The following is a 21,694-nucleotide window of genomic DNA, read 5'->3' as shown; positions in this document are numbered from 1 at the left end:
GATGCACCTGAAGAAAATCAGAGGTTATATCGACCGAAACGTTGTGGCTATAATAATCTCAGTCGAGGTGAGAATAGTAGCCCCTGGACTATTTTAAGATTTAAAGTTTGTTTTTCGTAAAAATAATGAAAATATTTTTTCTTGTGCTAATTTAAAAGATAATAATTTATAACGGTAAACGAATTTTACAATTCAAAACACGCCTGCGTTTTTTTTTTGTTTTTTTGTTTTTTCGCCCCTCTTCATATAACAAGAAGTATATGTTCAGGGTAATCTCCAAAAATACCGTTAGGGCTTACAACATGGCCGCCAGAAGAGTCAACAAAAAACTGCGAATAAAATATATAAAACTCGTAATTTCTGTTTTTAAAGTGGGTTGTCAATTTTCTTTATGAAATATACTTCCAAAATAAACTATTACAGTCGTTTAAAACATAATAGAAGTATTATTTTTTATTTTTTAAAAACAATGTTTACAAAATGTCTACGAACGTGCGTAGACATTTTGTAAACATTGTTTTTAAAAAATAATACTTCTATTATGTTTTAAACGACTGTAATAGTTTATTTTGGAAGTATATTTCATAAAGAAAATTGACAACCCACTTTAAAAACAGAAATTACGAGTTTTATATATTTTATTCGCAGTTTTTTGTTGACTCTTCTGGCGGCCATGTTGTAAGCCCTAACGGTATTTTTGGAGATTACCATGTTCAGGTCCGGCTTTTTATTTTAAGAGTAAGAGTGACCAAAGATCTATGCAAAAAATTCGAATATGAAAAAAAAAAAAAAAAAAAAAAAATTGGTATTCCGGCGTATTCCTCAAGACATTTCATTATTGCATTACCGCCCTTGTTTTCTAAACGGTGATAGATGATTCGGTGTCCCCGACGAAACATCTTCCAATAGAATTTTTAGCTGAAGAAATTTATCACATTTTTAGACAAATAATTAGTATTATTATTATGCTTATTAATTTTCTTATTAGAAGTTCTAGTATTTGTATCATTATAATAAGTAGTTTGGCATAAGAATGATACTTTTCTGTAAAAAAAAAAGTTTATTTACTTCTAAAAATGTTTCACAAGAAAAAGAAAGTTAATAGTTATAAGAAATAAATGTTACAAATTTTAAAAATAAGTGAGACTTGTTCACATTGTTCCACTGATTTTCTGATAAAATATTAACAATAAAAAATATAATACATATAATCTTTAGGAAAATATTTCGTCGGGGACACTAAATCATCTATTACTGTCTAGAAAACAGGGGAAGCAATAATGAAATGTCTCGAGGAGGATGCCGGAATGTCAAAAATTACACCTTTTATAAAGTTCGTTCTTCACTGAATAATCGGTGAAAATTTCATATTGATTGACATTTATTGGGTGGGATTTGTTTTCTTTCTTATTTTGAACTGAACGGGTTTGTATTGCTATACACATAAACTCGAAAAAGTTGTCAAAAAACAAATATATAACAAATAAATGTTATCGGAGGCAAGATAAGTTACTTTTCTACCAAACTGAATAATTTTTTAATGTTTTTATTTAATATAAAATGTTTATTCGCCTGGAAAACAGTGTTTATCGATATATTTGAAAAATACAAATGGCGGCCGACTCTGTGTTGAACATGTTTGGGAAAATGAGTTAAAACTAAAAAAACTATACAAAATACTGTTAAAAACCCACCGAATATATGTCAGGCTATCTCACGGTAACATATATTGTGTGAGTTCCTAAATAGATAAATATTTATCGTTTTTTTTTTTTCTTGAATATTTGTAAATGAAGAACTATTTCGAGTTTAAGCTTATCTATTTGCTGTCAATTCTAAGGCCACTATTGAAATATGCTGAAATAATCAAACTTCCATTTGTTGTTTCTGAATATGTATACATTTCAAGTGTGTTATGTAATATTAAATAGATTAATGGCAAAACGATTCCTCATTATTAATATTTAACAAATATAAGATAAAACAATATTTGTCGCATATCCACAAGTTTCCATTGCATTATATTGCGGCCACTAAACTGCGATTTTAGCGAATCTACGTAAATACTATCATTTCTTGGAAGTGCAAAGACGCCCATACAATTTCAATCAGAACCCTAACCAGAATTCTTTGAAACCGTGTCAATTACACATTCTTTGAATCCCAAAGGAAAGTTTTCCACTTGTATTTTCTTGGTGTTCTCTAAACATGTGTTTAAACCCAAATATGTCCGATTTAGTACACAGCTAAGGAGGATCTGTTTCTAGTGACTGTTGTGCAAAATTTAATATGGAGCTCGTATTTCGGCCCACGCCTTTACTTCCCCCCCCTCTCCTAACGAAATCATGATTGGTTGGCTATCGCAAGTGCTGACATTGTCAAGCTTCTGGTGGGGGAATAATATGAGACTTTGGTCAATACAATGTGTGGAGCCAACTTTACTTACATTTGGGCAAATGTCAAAAGAACAAATTTACGACGTGTAAATAAAACTGGCAGTTCTGCATTTACATTTTTTTTTCATTTTCTCGAATTTCATTCGAGAGGGGGAAAGACAATCCTGAAATTTTGCAAAATTTTTGGTAAATCAAAACAAATACATTAAAATAGCATAATTATTAATCACACGAACATTTATTGAATTAAATGATTTTCTAGTTGAAAACGAACACTTTAATTAGAATTTTGTAATAAATTAAAACTGTCAATTTGGAATATTTTGAAATTTATGAAAATAGTATGCACTTCTAGCCCTCCCAATCATTTAATTCAATAAATGTTCCATTAATGTTTTCTGCTGTATTACTGTGTTATTTTCATGTTCAATATTCTCTTACTATTTGTGAGGGTTACATCCCAAGAATGTTGAAAAACCAGAGTATTGTATGCGGTTTTAAAACGTTTGAGATTATATACAGTACAAAATACTTCTCCAAAACATTTTTACTCATTAATACACTAATAGTGTCGTATTAGTGCATTTTTCTGTTTGAAATTCTTCAAATCTTAATGGCAAATGAAATAACCAGAGAAAATTAAAAAAAAACCTTAGCCTCCAAGATCCAAAATTTACCCGCTATAGTCAAAGCGAAATCTCTAGATCTATCGGGGAAAACAGCTAAATTGGCAATACTGTTTACTGAGCATTCATTTTTATAACATTGTGATGCTTGCCCGATATACAATGTGATAAGGTTAAGAGCCTAACTCATGAATATGCGGCATCGTAACCAGGTGAGGGTATACTGTATTTTTGATTTGCCAAAATGTTTGTCAAAACTTCAATAGTTGTTGTTTGTTCCGAGTAGAATTCGAGTTTTTAAAGAGAAAGTACTGATCAAGATGCCTCCAGTAGCTCAGACGGTGAGATAAATATTGGTGGTAAACATACACTAAAAGGCAAATGTGGAGATTTGGGTAAAAATTTTATTAGGATTTTTTTTTAAAACCATTTCTAAATAGAATTTAAGTTTCTGATAACTAGTAACTTATTTCTCTAAAAAGGAAGCTATTAACAAAAACTGCAGAATTCAAATAAAACAAACATTTGTTTTTATAAGGTTTCATTTTTTTTTTTTTTAATAAGGGAGCTATAAAAGTTCAAAGATCACTCAAGGATAAGGATTAGTCCTAGTTCAGGCACAAGACTGTTTAATGTGGGTGGATTTAAGTTCAGCTACTTGATAACTGGTAACTCCTTTCTCTAAAAAGGTGACATAGGGAGTATTAATAAAAAGTTCAAAATATATAAGAACCAGATACGTCAAAGGATGGAGTATTGTTGTCACATCTGGGCAGGAGCTGCTAGAAAGAACTTATCCTGCCTTGACAGAGTTCAAAATAGACTTTGTAGCCTAGTAGGGAATGCCCTTTTCTCTTCCCTGCAATCTCTTTCTCACAGAAGAGACATTGCGAACCTGTCTCTGCTTTATCGTTATTTTCATGGCAAGTTCTCGTCTGAGCTCCAATCTATGGTTCCCCCCTCACCAAACATTCACGAGACACACTCGTCTAGCTGAAAAAACTATCTATAATTTCCCCCACTCTTTATCTGTGCCTAAACCTAAACATAGATTCCATGAACAAAGTTTCTTTCTTAGAACTGCACACACCTGTGCAACTGTCTTCCGTTTGCCTGCTTTCCAGCTGATTACAATATGGTCGTCTTCAAGTCCAACGTAAACAAGTTCTTGAGCCATTTCTCCTAAGTAATCCAATTTACCAAATTTACACTACTAATAATTACTATGATATTGTCCCATTGACTACTGTACATTCTTTAACCCTTATCCTCGAGTTGCCTCTGGGCCTTGATAAGTGGTGAAAAAAAAAAATTGTTCGAAAAATAAAACAAATGAAAAAAGTAGCCCTGAAAACCTAAAATGCAAACGTGCATGAAACATTAAAATTTTAATCATAAGAACCTGAAATCTTTATAATTGAATCCGAGATGTAACCTTTTTTTTTTTGTATCGCAGTAGGACTAGAGAGAAATAAAAAGCTTTTAAAATATGTGAGTGACTGTTCTGCCATATGTGTAATTTTATCATAGTAGGATTTAATTTACTCCCCCTTACACCCAAAACCTAAAAACAAATCTCTAAATTAAATGTAACTTGAATTCAATTATTTATATTTAAGGAATATCTCATTTCATTCTTTAATTTTCCGGCACTTTAACTTTTGACATATTCTAAAAGGTAAACTGATCTACTCCAAAAATGTTGATTAATATTTCACTCGATTGGCCAATTTCTAAATCTATTTGCAATTAAAACCACATGAACGACCAGACTGTTTATGTATTTAGTTCAACTAGCCACAATATGGAGAGTAGAAAACGCATTGTGGATGCGTTATCGGCAGCTCCTGTTACTCTCGCTTCTTCTTATTTGTCCCTCAGTCCTCATTTTTAAATGAGTGATTTTTCTGACAAAGGGAGAAGAAAAAGCTGTTTTCTAGGTTGGCAGTATTTTTGCGCGAACAGTTGGCAGAGTTGGTGGAAATTTTCTGTTTCTATGTCTATCCTTGTAGCCATGTCACTAGTAAGGGTGCTGGAGGTAAACGTTTTGTCTGGGCTGACGTTATCCGCCTGATAGTCAGGGACCCGAACCTTGGATTAACCACTAAGGAGGCTGTCCTATCAGCAGGTGCAAAGTACTGGGGCTGCTGTATTGCCATTTGGTGAATGGAATCTGGACCATGCAGTAGCTTCTGGTGGGGCCTCTCGATGCCATACTAGTGGGTAATTGTTACGGCTTTACCTTATCATGTGGTACAAAAAAAAAAAAAAAAAAAAAAAATTCTTCGTTTCTTTTTCTCTCTTAGTTTCCCCTCTCTGTCCTGCTCTAAGTAAATCTGTCGACCTAGTCCACAAATTCCAAAATTTCATCATGACAAGTTTCAAGAAAAAATACACGATTAAACCCGGTTCTCCAACTTCCAACGTAGACCCCTACTACCATGTCTCCTTCTCCAACATCAGGGGTCTACGTTCTAACCTTCCAGAGGTTGAAACCCAATTACAGGAGACTAAACCAGACCTTTTATTTTTAAGTGAAACTGGCATTGGACAGGCTATTTCCCTTGATGAGTTTGCAATTACAGGATACTCTAACTTAACTTCTAAATCTGACCCCCAAGATCGCCATGGGCATGGAATATGTGCCTATATTAAAGATAGCTTTCCATGTGGGAGGGACATCTCCAGGGAAGATCCTAACTTACCTTATATGTGCTTCCGGGTTGCTTTAGCTCACACTACTGCATTTATATTTACTCTCTATCGCCCCCACAACAGCGGAGTTACTATCTTTCAAAGCATATCTGAGAAAATTGACCAAGTCCTTTCTACTTATCCTTCAGCTAACATTCACGTATGTGGAGACTTCAATGTTCACAACGTCGAATGGTTGACCCACTCAAACAAGACCGATGATGAGGGGAGGTTCTGTCATGATTTCTCCATTGCCTATGACCTCACTCAGATTGTTCAGGAACCTACCCGTGTGCCCGATAATGACGGCCAGTATGCGAGCCTACTAGACCTTTTTCTCACAACTTGCCCTGAACTATGTTCAGTTTCTGTTCTGTCGCCTCTTGGATCTTCCGACCACTCTGTTGTATCAATTAAGATAAAAATGAAATGTAATAAGTCCCCAGACGTACCTCTTCATCGTACAGTATATCGATACACTAAGGCTGACTGGGATAGCTTCCGTACATTTATATCTGATCTACCTCTGCATTCCATGTTTAAAAAGGATGTGTCCTCTATAGTATTAGACCTAACTGAATGGTTAATTGTAGGTATTGACCATTTCATACCCTCTAAAAAGTTTCAGCAAAAACCTAACAGCCAGCCATGGTTCTCTCCAGAATGTGCTGCTGCCATTGCGCACAGAAATCACTTTTTCCACTGCTTCAAACGTAATAGATGTATGGAAACTAAAGCCGTTTTCAGGACTGCCAGCAACCATTGTAAGAAAGTAATAAGGAACGCAAGAGAGTTGTATGCTCAATCTGTTAAGTCCAAAGTAGCTGAGCAGCGGCTTGGTTCCCACCAGTTTTGGCAAATAGCAAACAGAATCCTGAACAGAAGCGTGTGCTCCATCCCAACTATTATCAATGGATCTGAGGTAATCTCGTCAGCATCAGACAAAGCCAAACTCTTTGTCAAGAACTTTGCAGCTAATTCTACCCTTTGCGACCAAGACCGCCAACCCCCAATATTTCCTCTTGTATCAGAAAACACGCTATGTGATATACGTATATCTGTACGTGATGTTGCCAAACTAATCAAAAACCTTGATTCCAGTAAAGCAACTGGCCCTGATGGTATTCCAATTATAGTACTCAAAAAACTTCAACCTGAACTAGCGCCCATACTTACAAAACTGTTTAAACGTTGTCTTAAGGAGAATAGTTTCCCATCTCCCTGGAAAATCTCATCAGTATGCCCTGTATTTAAGAATTCAGGTGATCGCTCATCCCCCTCTCAGTACAGGCCAATAAGTCTCCTGTGCGTCATGAGTAAGTTGCTAGAATCTGTATTAAATACAGAAGTAATCAAACATCTCAACAAAAATAACCTTCTTAGTGACACTCAATATGGTTTCCGTTCTGCTAGATCTACAGCAGATGTCCTTACAGTTATATCGCATAGGATTAGCAAATCTCTCGACGGTGGCAATCTTTCTAGGGCAATTGCTCTTGACATATCTAAAGCCTTTGATAGGGTATGGCATAAAGGTTTACTTCATAAGATCGCTAGCTATGGTATAGCTGGAAAAGTCTTCTCAATTATTAAATCATTTCTTTCTGATAGATTCATAAGAGTAGTAGTTGAGGGGCAAAAATCAGAAGCTCACAATATTAATGCCGGTGTCCCTCAGGGATCCATCCTGGGCCCAACTCTTTTCCTGATCTACATTAATGATCTTCCAAATCATATCCTTACATCATTTGTAGACATTTATGCTGACGACACTACCATTTATGGTACCACATCTAAGACAGTAAACGAGCAAGTTCTCTCCAATTCTCTCTCCTCTGATCTTGAGCACGTAGTACAATGGGGAAAGGAGTGGCTGGTTACTTTTAATGCATCTAAAACCAAGCTTCTCTCTTTACATCATCAACATTCTAATCCACATTTGTCATCAATTGAAATGAATGGCTCTCGTCTTCAGGAGGCCTCAAGTTTTGACAAGCTTCTGGGCTTGACCATTACTCCTGATCTTAAATGGAACACGTATATCAAATCTGTTGCCAAGGCCGCTGGAAAAATGGTGGGATCTTTCTATCGATCCAGTAGATATCTCACTGCTGATGCTATTCTCTATCTATATAAGAGCCAGGTACGTCCAAGGATGGAATACTGTTGCCACATCTGGGCAGGAGCTGCTAGAAAGAACTTGTCCTGCCTTGATAGAGTTCAAAATAGACTTCGTAGCCTCGTAGGAGATGTCCTTTTCTCCTCCTTGCAACCTCTATCTCACAGAAGAGATGTTGCGAGTTTGTCTCTGATGTATCGTTATTTTCATGGAAAGTGTTCAACTGAGCTTCAATCTATGGTCCCCCCTCGCCAAACTTTCACAAGAAACACTCGTCTAGCTGTAAACACTATCAATAATTTCCCCCACTCTTTATCTGTGCCTAAACCTAAACGTAGATTCCATGAACAAAGCTTCTTTCTTAGAACTGCACGCCTGTGGAATTGTCTTCCGTTTTCCTGCTTTCCGGCTGACTACAATATGGTTTTGTTCAAGTCTAAAGTAAATAAGTTCTTGATGAGCCGTTCCATATAAGTTATTAAATTTACCAAATTTTCATTACTAATGATTACTAAATTGACCAACTTCTACTGTACACTCTTTAACCCTTATCCTTGAGTGGCCTCTGGGCCTTGATAATGTGGTGATGCCTTTGTAAAAAAAAAAAAAAAAAAAAAAAAAAAAAAAAAAAATATTGAGTCCATCTCTATCACGGTCGGGATTTCTATTCCCATTCTTGCTTGCCTTTCTTCATTTTCTATTATTTCACTCGGCTCCATCATTTATATCGAAATTTCCCCCCAAACCTTAATTGAAGGGAGATTAAAATTTGCTGCTATCGTCTTAAATGATCTGTAATAGCAGCAAGGGGAGACTTGATTCCAAATATTTCTCACATGTTATATCTTCTCTCTGTTGGAAATAGGGTACGATTATGAATATCTTCAGTATCAAATCAGATAATACTTATAAACTTTGAAATCGACTTTATGTATGTTTTTGCACCAACCTAATACTATTCTATGGTTAAAATTTTATGACAATTGGTAAAAAAAAGAACCTATATATTTTCAAATCAATTAAATATGCACAAATTTGCCTATATTTGTATATATAGTGTCCTGGCAAGCCAGCTTTAGTTTTGCTATTTTAATCAAACTTGCATTGATATTAAAAGCCTACATTTTCTATTGGAAAATTATTAAAACAAATTTAATATAATCAGCCATGCATATGTGAGTGACTAAAGGTTAACTAATTTTCATATTCTTTGAAAAATAAACTATTATTCATTTTTATGATTTTGTGTTTGAGTATTTTGTTTGGTTGTCTCCTTCTTTCTTAGACGAACGACACATGACAATCTGATTCTGAAAATGTTGTACATGCAAGAAAATTCATTGTCTTTTATACCATACAAGGTTTGCACGTATGCAAATGAACACGGGCCTTGCTTTGAGTCCAGTTGTACATGTGCATTGCGATTTCTGCGTTGGCTGGCATGACATTTGCCTTGTCACACATTGTCTACATTCTCCTTGATGACAGCACTTGCAAGGTCATGCTGGTAATCTCCAGTGTGTGCTTTGTCACATGGGTAGTTCTAGAGTTTCTCCGTTTTGTGTCATCTGTCAGCCATGCAGTCATCTGAAGTTTCCTTATCTGCTTTGCAAAATGGGATGACATTATTCCGAGTTCGAACGTCCTCCACATGGTGCAAGACGTCAACAATAATTTGCTTGAGGGCTAATCACTTGTGATACTGTTCCTTCCTGGAACTTGGATATGCATTGATAATGAGGTGGCTGGACAAATACTGTGTCGTCCAGATTGTATTTGTTTTGTGTCAAGGCTGGTAACGTGGGAACTGGATCGATATTTCTTATTCTAACCTAATGTAGATCCCATTGGCAGGTGCAGTTAATGATGGTGCATTGTCTTTGGGTGCAATGTTGTACCAGTACAATGCTTCTTGAACAGAGCACCTCTTTTTAGTTGTAATCTGTTTAATATTGCAATGACATTGTTCTGCAATGCTATTGACTGCTGGCATGTAAGCACACCGAAACTGCAAGCACACTCCTCGGCTGGTGGAAACCGGAGTGAAACAATGTCATTGTCAATAAGCAGTTCTAGTAGTAAGCCGTACTCAAATAATATTGACTCAAGATGCTGAAGAACGTTTCTGGAGTCCTGCCACAACAATGGCTGCCAAATGATAAAACATGCTGAACTGCAATCAGTGACCATCAGGAACTGTTATCATAGTGGGTTTTATCCATCACCAGCCTTTGCCAATTAGCTTTTACCACTAATCTACCTTTTGTACAATGAACTTGGGTTAGATCAATCGTCTGACCTTCTTTGCCTGCTCTAATAGCTGACCACTCATCAGTTTTGGTAACCATTGGGCAAATCTGCCAGGTGATATACGCTGTACATCAGATGCTTCGATGTCCACTACTCTTATGTACTTCCATGATCTGACTACTGGTCATTTAATCACTCCTCGCAGCACAGGTTTAAGGCACAGGCTCAGTCACAGATTTCATCCTTTCTAGTCCCATTTGTGGTACCAGAGTAATTAGGCCCGCCAAGTTCTGGCTCAATGGGATCAGAGTAATGCCCATGGACAGTTCATACTCTTTTACCAGCAACTTTGTCATTTCCAATCGTCACTGGAGCAACATTTTACTGATGGCTTTTGTGCATACTCTGGACCTTCCAATGAGTGTCCACTAGCCATTTTTATAAGTACATAGCAGATGTGTTAAGCTATCACCCACAAGCAAATAATTAATGGGAAACTTGATTTTTATCGAGTGTCTCGATATTTGGTTTCAAATTTGTTGATGCTACAAGCAAGATATCATTAAGATGGTTATCAACCAATCTTGTTTTTAAATTGTTTTAGTTTGCTTCATGAATTTGAAATAAGTTGTTCACATTGACAGGTTCTTCCAAACAAAGACGCCATCTTTTTTTGTATGTGTCACTAATTTGAAATACTTTCAACTTGGAAAAATATATTTTGCATTAAAACCAATCAATGAAATATCTTGAAAATAAAATTTTGATCTTAATAGATCTTCACACTGCATTCTATCAATTCCGTTTGAAAATATTTCAACTCTGTCTTCATCTCCACTTCAAATGGCGTAGCAAACAATTTGAAATGATTTTTATGCAGACAAAAGTTGGCAAAATGTGATACAAATTCATTTAACAAATCCTGGATTACATTCACAAATGACTGTGGTTTTCTTACTTGGAATGATGGGAATTGAGCATAATTTTTATTTCCAAGTTGATGTTCTCACAACACAAGTTCTCTTTTTGTCAAATGCAACAATATGATTATACATCATATACATATAGGTTCTTAAGAGTAGTATTTGAGGGGCAAAAATCAGAAGCTCACAGTATTAATGCTGGAGTCCCTCAGGGGTCCATCCTGGGCCCAACTCTATTCCTGATCTACATTAATGATCTTCCGAATCACATACTTACATCATTTGTAGACATTTATGTTGATGACACTACCATTTATGGTAGCACATCTAAGACAGTAAATGACCAGGTTCTCTCCGATTCTATCTCCTCTGATCTTGAGCACGTGGTACAATGGGGGAAGGAGTGGTTGGTTACTTTTAATGCATCCAAAACCAAGCTTCTCTCTTTACATCATCAACACTCTGATCCACATCTGGCATCAATTGAAATGAATGGCTCTCGTCTTCAGGAGGCCTCAAGTTTTGACAAGCTTCTTGGCTTGACCGTTACTCCTGATCTTAAATGGAACGTATACATCAAATCTGTTGCCAAGGCCGCTGGAAAAATGGTGGGATCTTTCTATCAGTTCAGTAGATATCTCACTGCTGATGCAATTCTCTATCTGTATAAGAGCCAGGTACGTCCAAGGATGGAATATTGTTGCCACATCTGGGCAGGAGCTGCTAGAAAGGACTTGTCCTGCCTTGATAGAGTTCAAAATAGACTTTGTAGCCTCATAGGAGATATCCTTTTCTCTTCTCTGCAACCTCTCTCGCAGAAGAGATGTTGCGAGTTTGATCTGATGTATCGTTATTTTCATGGAAAGTGTTCGACTGAGCTTCAATCTATGGTTCCCCCTCGCCAAACTTTTACAAGAAACACTCGTCTAGCTGAAAACACTATCAATAATTCCCCCCACTCTATATCTGTGCCTAAACCTAAACGTAGATTCCATGAACAAAGCTTCTTTCTTAGAACTGCATACCTGTGGAATTGTCTTCCGTTTTCCTGCTTTCCAGCTGACTACAATATGGTTGTCTTCAAGTCTAACGTAAACAAGTTCTTGATGAGCCGTTTCATATAAGTTAACAAATTTACTGAATTAATTACTATATTGTCCAATTTCTACTGTACACTCTTTAACCCTTCTCCTCTAGTGGCCTCTTGGCCTTGATAATGTGATAATGCCTTTGTAAAAAAAAAACAAAACATCTCGTTGTAAAGTAGATTTTACCTTGAAGTAGTAAATTTAAATGATTCAAATGAGTTACTATATTCACAATGAATGCAAAAAGATATATAGTTATTTAGCGAATCATTTGAAGACACCACAGTCTCTTCTCTCATAAATAATTGAGAGTATAATGTTCCCTTGCTGCAAGCGTGAACACTTGCACTTAATTTATTTCTTTTTTAATAAGTAAATATGAAAAGCACTGATTACATTCATTTGAATGTTATTTCAATTTAAAAAAATTTTCTAATTTTATTTAGTTTATTTGCAAAGTAATTAAGCTTTAAAAAGTATGATATATGACCAGTGTTGAGCCAGGCAGCATAAAAAAAAAAACAAAACAAAAAAAATCAATGAAAGACTAGTTTAAGAAAAGGGGGTATAAAATAAAAAACCTGGCCCATTAAAAGACTTCAGTAACTTACATGGGGTATGTGGCAGAGGTAAGTGATGTGGAGGAGGGCACTGTTGGAGGAACAAAATAGAAAGCAAACTGAGACAGCATTGTCCGTTTTGAAGCTCTACCTGCCTAATGTTTGTCCGTTGGTCAAATCGGCTCTGTTTTTGTTTTAAGTTTATTTTTTTAAATTGTTATGCCGAAAGGGAGGTGATTGAGTTTTGATCATGTTTTTGTGATAATAGTATTCAAATTCTGTTGGGTGGATGAAAGGTAACGGCTGTCTTTTGTTGAATATGAAAGCCTACCTATTGATAATCAGGCTTGTTGGCTTATTAAAATGTGTAGAGGGGACAGAATGGTCTGCTTCAGTGATAGACGATCCCGTCCCCATGTGTATGGTGAATGTATTGGATGGTAAAAGGATTGAAAGGCAAAAGGTCGCATAATGACGATGAAAACACTGCGGTATATATCAGCGAAAGAATGCAGATTTATTTACACAAGAAATATTAAGAATATAGATAGAAAGAATAAGTGTTCGTTGAGAATAAAAGTTTGTTACTTGCGATTGATAACTGCGAGAGGCTGACGGATAGTCAGGAGCGCTGTTGGGTGGCCGATGCCCCCACCAGGAGCGACTCTTCGTTACATGTTGACTGCTCGAGGATTCAGCGTAAAAGAGACAGAAATATCAGAAACAGGAAGTCACATGGCTGGGTCGCTCTCTGGTTATCAGAGTTAAAAGGCGACAATCGAGTTAGCCTGGGAATTTCCATTCCCACAAATGCATTCGTGAGCTGGCTCCAACCCGTGGGCTATAGGTTGCCAACTTTTGCTGTAGAGCCTTTTTTTCCTATATAGTTCTGGGTGAATTCATCCAGAAAATACTTGGCATGCTGCTGTCTTGGGGATGCAGAAATTACCTTTTTGAAATTCGAATTGCTTTTAATTCTTTACAACTCATTAGAATTGTAAAGAATTAAATAAAAAGCAATTTTTAGTTCTTTTTTTTTTTTTTTTAAGTATACTATTTTTAGTTAAACTTTTTTAATCAAATGATTTAAAAAATAATTTTTAAAGTTAAATTTAATTATTATAGTATTGTTGAAGTCAACATCAATTATCAATTTAACCAAATTATTATAAAACTATAAATAATTAAGGTAATGTTTTAATCTCTATTTATAAAATAGTTTGCTAAACATTTCATCTTTTAATACATAGATTTGCTTGTCACTTGTTTCGGTAAAACTGTAGTTTAGTGGCTTAAAAATGTGATGAATATTGTTTATCTTGTTCTTTGTTAAAAATTAGTCAATGATGCACCATTTCAAGTTAAAATCTATTTTGTATTATGCTTGTAATCTTAAGAACAATAAGCTTGAAATATGTACAATTGACCTCACAAGTCTAACAAAACAAGCTTGATGCTCCAGCTCTGATGACTTCCACTAACTACGCCGCAAAACCACCCACTTGGCAAGAGCTAACTGCAACACATATTAGCAAAAAATTGCTAAAGAGATGAAGCAAGCCTTGTCTGTAGGTGATACAAGGAAGCTTTACATCATTCTCTGATCGAGCACCAAACCTTTTGGGGGCAGCAGCGAAATAATCCTTAATCCACTTAATGAACAAATCACAAACCTTGATGACCGCCTGCAATGCGGGAGTGATCATTTTGCCTCCCTACTTAACCACTGCAACCAAACTCACCAACTATCCCAGATCACTGCTGTCCCTTCTGATGTTTATGACTTTGTTATCACCCCTCCTACAATTGAAGTTCTGGACGTCATCAAAAAACTGAAAAACAAAACAGCCGGTGAAGATAATCTTCCATTTGAAATCTTCAAATTATTCACCAAATTATCTCTCCCGTTTAAGAAACTGAAAACCTTCTTCAAGATTGGAACGGCACTGTCCTGCTTCCCTTCTTCAATAAAAAAGGAGATAAATGTATTTGTAGTAATTATCATGGCATCAGTTATATCGATATCAGCGTATAAATCTTTGCCACTATCTTGTTAAAGCAGTTTCAACAACAAAGAGACACTACAAGGCCTAACCAATGCGGATTCTGCCTAGGCTATGGCCGTATTGACCAGATATTTACTTTCCGAAGAAAACCATTGTCTACTTCAATGACTTTGCTGCTGCTTTTGACTCTGATCGTGGAGTCCTCTGGAAGGTGATGAATGCTGATGGCATCCCACAAAACTGCTCAACCATATCAAGGCCTACTACCACTCCACCCGCACAAAAGTCTGCATATATGGTCAGGAATTATGCTCTTTGGATATCCATTTCAGTGTTAGTCAAGGCTGCGTTCTTTCGCTCACACTTCAATTATGCCATCAATTGGATCACATCCAAGGCCTTGGCCAACTTTTCCCGGTATAACAATTGGTCATGGTTTCCAATTTTCAGACCTCAACTATGCCGATAATATTGCGATTCTGGGTGAAAGCTTCGCCGACATCCAATCCAATCAGCCGTAAACGAGATGCAATCCTACGCATCAATGATTAGCATGAAGATTAACGCCAATAAGACATAGCATCTGACTGCTGGTTTCCTTCCAGCTGAAAGACAGTCGGTTGTCCTCTACATGGAAATTCTCGAAAAGATCAATCAATTTAAGTACCTTAAGTCCCTCATCACCGCAACAGGCCAAGGAGAAGAAGATATCCACAACCGCATCAGCAATGCTCATTTCCCTTCTGTTGACTGCGAAAGAGATAAGGCTTAACACAAAGGTCAAGATCTACCAGGCCTCGATCTGCACTATTCTACTTGATGACTGCAAAACCTGGCCTGTGTGTGCAAGTGACCTTTGCAAGCTGGAGGTGTTTGACAATAATTGCCTACGTCGCATCCTACATGTCTGCTGGCAACAATCACCTCTAACATGGTCTGGGCACACTGCAAGATACACTCCCTTCAACAATCCATACTTGCCAAATGCCTTCATTGGTTCGACCATGCACTTTGTCAAAACCCAGGTGACCTTATTCGTGAAGCCATCGAACCAGCACCACCATCAGACTGGAAGAAGCACTGCGGTGGCCAACTCAAAACTTGAAAAACAAACAAAAAAAAATAGGATACTGAAATGATACTTGGGCTCTACAGGCTGCACTGATGGAACCACGACTGGCTTACACTTGTAACAGAAACAGCCCTGGACCGCTGTACCCAGTTGGTTGTTATATGGAATGTGGAATGCAGTGAACTTGTTGGATGGATCCGGTTCAACCGATCCAGAGTGAATAACCCTTATCCCTGAGTGGCTTCCGGGCCTTGATAAGTGGTGACCACCGTGTAAAAAAAAAAAAAAAAAATGCCGCAGTAAGTACAAGTACCCCCCCCCCCCCAAAAAAAAAAATGTGAAAACTTGGGAGTAAAAATTACAAAAACAAAACATTCTTTTTGGTGGTAAGTTACAAGACTCAGCATTCCTATCCCTATATTCTAATCACCTGAAGAAGGCCAGAGGATGAGTTGGCTGAAATATGATGAAACCTCAACTATAAAGATGAGAATAACAGTTCACAAAAAAAATGAATGCACAAATTATAAAGCCTCATCTCAAAGGATTCCAAAAAAACAAAACAATCAATTCCAGTTTGTGAGGATTATGTTCACATATATATTTAACATAAAATGATCTCTCACGTTTCTGACCAAATAGCGTTTTTAAGAGCATATAACCAAATATTTTTTAAGGGAGATAAAATTTGCATGTTTTATTTTTGTGTGAAAGGGTGGGGGGTTAACAAATCTTGGACATTTTTTTTTAATGCTGAAAAGGTTAACATAATAAAAAGATAATTACTTTTCATAACTTCAAAAAGTTAATCATGGTGTAACAGTAATTCTTACATCTTATACTAATTTATAATTGTAATGACATCTTTTTCGTTAAACATATCAATGTTATGTCATAAAAAAACATGCCCTTGTATGTAGAAAAAACGTGTATGAAAGGATAGTTGTCCTGTTCTTCCTTTTCTATGCTCAGTTTTTGTGTGTATGTAAATAGAAATGAATTCAAACAATCTCATTCACGGCCTACTATCTCCTGAGAATGAATTGAAATTGAAATACCTCAAACAAGGATGAGCAACAACCCAAATAAGTATAAAATTAAAGCCACATAACCCCCCCCCTTTTAGTTTCTAGGAAACAGAAGTTTATAATGAAGCAAGGCTTGTGCAATCCCAACCCTACCTCTTAACTAATCGTCATTGCTTAAGTCCAGTGACAAGGAGAATCCTGGAATAACTTGAAACAATATCAGGTTAAGCGGAGAATCCCAAACTGAATTTCAGAAAATTTCCTTCTCCTAAATTAGTTGCACAACCAAAGGATTAAGTCTAGTCTACCTTACTATTTAATTCTATTTCAAATTCATAGAGAGTAGAAAGTGGACCGTGGGCTTATTTTTAGCTCATAACACTAGTTTCCCTTACTATGTCTTTTAGTTCTTTACATTCCACAAACAATGTTTCTTACAAAAGCGGAAGAATTGTTTTCTAGATCAGAATCTATCCATCCAACACTTATTGTTGGTTAGTTTTGACAGATTTTTTTTTTTTTTTTAGTTCCTTACATTAAATGGCTTCATGCCTTGTCTGGAGCGATTTATCTCTCTTTCTCATATGTATATATACTTAGTTATATTTTTTTTAGAAAAAAGGATTCCAGCAGAGTGCTCTGTTATAAGGAAAAAATTCTGAAAATAAGAGTGTATTATCTATATTTTTAGTTTCAGGAAGTTTAGATGAGACCAGTTATCGGTATTGTCGGTTTCAAACCTGATATCTAAAACGGTCCCCTATTATCAGGTTTGAAACCGACGGCACTGATGACTTATCTAAGCTTTCTGTAAATAAAAATATAAAAAAATGTGTGTGTATCTCTCTCTCTCTCTCTCTCTCTCTCTCTCTCTCTCTATATATATATATATATATATATATATATATATATATATATATATATATATAAAATGAAATTATGTAAACATCAGAGATCTCAACTTGGATTAATCGTATCCTCAAGGGTTCAAGACTCTTAAATCATTGAGGAGCCGATTAATCTCGTCAAAACATTAATCCATGTTGGGTTGTTCGGTTTCATTTATAATCGCTTTACATATCTATTGAGCATTTTCCAAAAAATATTGGTTTTGAGTTCAATGCATTTGAACTTATTTAATTATATACAAAAAAATCATCCATAGCTGAAGGCAGAGTATATGAACTGTTACCTGGCATGTCAAGCCCACAGCCCGTACTTGTAGCTGTTGTGCCACTTCCATAGTTATCAGATACGTTTTAATTAAGAAAATCAAAGTATGACCAAATAAGTATCGTATACTTATTGATTTCCCAGAAGACTCTGTCCCCCCCCCCATCCCCTCCCTCCAACGGCCAGACAAAGTCAAAACCCTGTTATTAGCAGGACAGTGAATAAGATGGAAATTGAAATGGAACGTCCCAAGTTAACCCTCAAGGAGACAGCTGTGGATAAAAAAAGATAGTTCCAGTGCATGAAAAAAATGTAAAGTCACTAGCAGGGCTACTTGGTGTTGCTCAGGATCTTAATTTCTGTAAAGTATGGAGATTATAGTAAAAGGAAATATAAATAATCTGTAATTTATAATTTGAAAGAGGATAAAATCAGAGTAAAAATGTTGGAATTTATAACCTTTGCCTCTAAGTATGGCGTGCTAACTGATTATTGAGCCACAAAATTGATTTTCTTTTTCTCAAAGTCAAATATTGACTAAAACTACAACAGGCAGAATTTTGTCTGTTTTTCTTCTCTCTTTCTTTACTTAATATATATCCCTCTGATGTGTGTGTGTGTACTGTGTAATATATATATATATATATATATATATATATATATATATATATATATATATATATATATAAAGAGCAAATAGTTAATGAAACATATTTAATCTGAAAAGGAAACACTTAATAAGTGGATAGTCCTTAATCCGCGGAGTTTCGAAGAAATACTTTCCTTCTCATCAAAGGGTAGGAAATTAGCAAAATGCGGGATCGGATTTTGCATACAAGTATTTGATGAAACTGCAAGTAAGTCAAAGATCTTACTTGATAACAAAAAAGTGAAGCAGAGGGAATATGGTGAAGAAAAAGGTGATTTCGCATTAATTTATATATATATATATATATATATATATATATATATATATATATATGAAACGATCTTTACATTTAATGCTACTAAAACAAAATTATTTTCTTTTAACAATTGTAAGAAACCTTTCCAACCATTGTCATGATGGATAGCTTCGTTCTCAAAAATCCAACATTTAAACTCCTTGGCCTAACATTCTCGAGCAGCATGAAGTGAAATAGGTACATAGAAAATGTTGCCAAGTCTGCTGCAAAGAAGGTGGGCTTCCTCTACCTGGTTAGAAATGTCACACCTGACAATATCTTATATCTATAAAGCCATCATTTGTTTGTGCATGGAGCATTGTTGCCATGTCTTGGCTGATGCACCAACCACTGGTTTGTCCCCCTTGGGTAGAGTGCAAAAATAATTCCTAACCTAATAGGTCACAGACTGTCTGCTACGCTCCTCATGTGGCATTGCCCCATCTTTGTGTTTGTTTTACAATTACTACTGTGAAATGTGTTCCAATGAACTTACTACAATTGTACCCTATAATGTAAATATCTCCAACCAACTCAATTAGCAGCAAAATCACACCTCTTCACTTTTTAAAAGTGTCTCAATGTTTGAAGATTTTCTATTCTAATAGCTGTTTCCCTCCCTGTTCCGTGATTGCAATAAACCTGCAGAAATTTAAATCTATTATGAAAAAGCAGCTTCCTACTTAGGTTGAGAAAGTTGGTTTATCTTCACTTGAGTCTTGATCCTATGTTTCAATTTTCTATTTGATGCCCAATCCCTACGCTGATAAGTAGACTTTATTTCAATAAACATTTTTTTAAATTTTTCTTATTTCTTTTAATAATAGTTAAAATTATTGGTAGGAAAAAAAAAATTATTTACCACCGTAGTATTTTTAAAATTTTTGCAAACTTAAGCATTTTTTTTTTTTTTTTTTTTTAATTGGAAATCAGGTTTTAGCAAAATTGGAAATACTTGATGAATAAAGAGCTTTTGTTTAAGCTCTGATTTGAGAAAAAATATCAGAAAAAATGAAAAATTAAATGATCAGTTGGCAAGTTTTGTTTAATAAAAATTAGATGAGAAATGCTAAAAACAACAAACGTTTCTCTGTCCAGGTTTTTAAATGAATCTTTCAAGTAGATGCCCATTTCTGAGTGTCCTTTGTCCAAAAAACAAGAACTATATACAATTGAATGGAAATTGTCCACAATTCATATTCATGGATTTGAGCTTCCAATTTGCTTTGTTGAATTTTTAGTTTCAAGATTGAGTAGAAAAATGAAAATCAATGCATTCTGAAATGTAAATTAAAAAAAAAAAATTGAATCTGACTCTTGACTCCAATTTCACATTTCAGAGGTGAGGCGGCAGAAAAAAATCTTACTTGCGACTCAGTTTAAAATTCAACTTGACTCCAATTTCTGATTATTGTAAAAATTTTTAACTCTTGAGTCACCACTTAAATGTCTACTTGTACAATGATGACTAAATCCTTGATCTTTCGGTAATGGCAAATCAATTCATTCTGTTTGTTTGAAGGTAAAAAGATGAGACTTAAATAAACATTCTTTGATTATTTGTAATGTACTTCACTCCTAATCTCTTTCTAATGATATCAAATACATCCAAAGGAAAGGTGCTGCTTAGCACTTTCTAGCTTTGATAAAGTTCAAAATCAACTATGTAATCTAGTGGAGATGATCTCTTCTGTTCTCTACAATCTCTTTCTCGCATTTTATGTCCATGGAAGGTGCTTGACTGATTCTCCTTGTAAGACGTTCACAGCAGAAACTTGCCTTCCTTTCACAACTGCAATCCCCCTAACCCTAACCCCCCTCCACTCATATGCCTAACATTGAACAGTTTCTTTGCAAGAACTTTCCATCTGTGGAATACATTACAGCTGGACAGTTTCTTTGCATCTATTACTACATGGTCATCTTCAAGTTCACTACTCGATACCTCCGGTCAGTCTCGAAAGACAAAGGATACCCCTTGTAGGGGCAGCTGTGCGTATAATTGTGAGAGAAGAGTTGTGCAATCCCCAACCACACCTCTCCTGAATTGGCACTTTTTGAGTCCAGTGGCAAAGAAAAGTCCAGGACAATTGGAAACAATGCCGAGATAAGCAGAGAGCACATACAGCACCGGGAAGTCCCAAATGGTCACCCATTTAGTGCTGACCAGGTTCAACATTGCTTAACTTTAGTGATACAGCGGGAATTGGTGTGTTAACGTGATTATGCGGTAATTCACTAATTAATAATGAATTCACTATTTAATAAATTTAAATAATTCCCCAAATTAATAAAAAAAAAAAAGTGCTCATAATGTTTTTGAATTTTTTAGATGAGGATTCATAATTTGGATTATTTGGACTACTGTTCTCCCTGTGACTGATATTTTCACTACATTTTGGCCAATGTAATTACCGACCTTCTTTAGGCGTACCTTGTTGAACTAACAGAATCCTTTATTTAATCTAAGGGTCCATGGTGTAACAGATAAAGTACTAAGTAAAATTCAGCTCTAAGTGACACTCTTCTAGAGGTTGAAGGTTCAATCCTCAGTGCAGGTGATACTAGTTGCACAATTGCAAATTACTTGAAACTTCTATCCGGTTATGGCTGACAGAACGAAAACCAGCTATCCCTGTGGATTATAATCTAAATCCGACAACTTTAAATGGCTGTGTATAAATGTTTGTATTTCTTAAATAGTCATTGCATAATAAGTAATGTATCTACTAATTTATGGAAGTGTTAAATTAAGTTCATATACAAAAATAACCAAGTGTAGAAACCAGGTGAGAAATCTGGTGGGAGTCAACCA

The 21,694-nt window shown here is 35.6% G+C and overlaps 1 protein-coding gene and 1 long non-coding RNA gene across 3 annotated transcripts in view; both read left to right on the top strand.

The window, feature by feature from the left end:
• Window positions 1–21,694, top strand: part of LOC145285974 (uncharacterized) — a 300,440-nt gene that overhangs the window by 6,223 nt on the left and 272,523 nt on the right. The window lies entirely within an intron of this gene.
• On the top strand, window positions 391–12,702 carry LOC145286362 (uncharacterized). Its single transcript, XR_013869151.1, has 2 exons — window positions 391–4,833; window positions 8,475–12,702. It is a non-coding gene; the product is annotated as an uncharacterized LOC145286362 (long non-coding RNA).

Source organism: Euprymna scolopes, chromosome 1 (assembly GCF_053919585.1).
Source record: "Euprymna scolopes isolate OS-2025 chromosome 1, ASM5391958v1, whole genome shotgun sequence".
Lineage (NCBI taxonomy): Eukaryota > Metazoa > Mollusca > Cephalopoda > Sepiida > Sepiolidae > Euprymna > Euprymna scolopes.
This window is presented reverse-complemented; position numbering and strand designations above follow the sequence as displayed.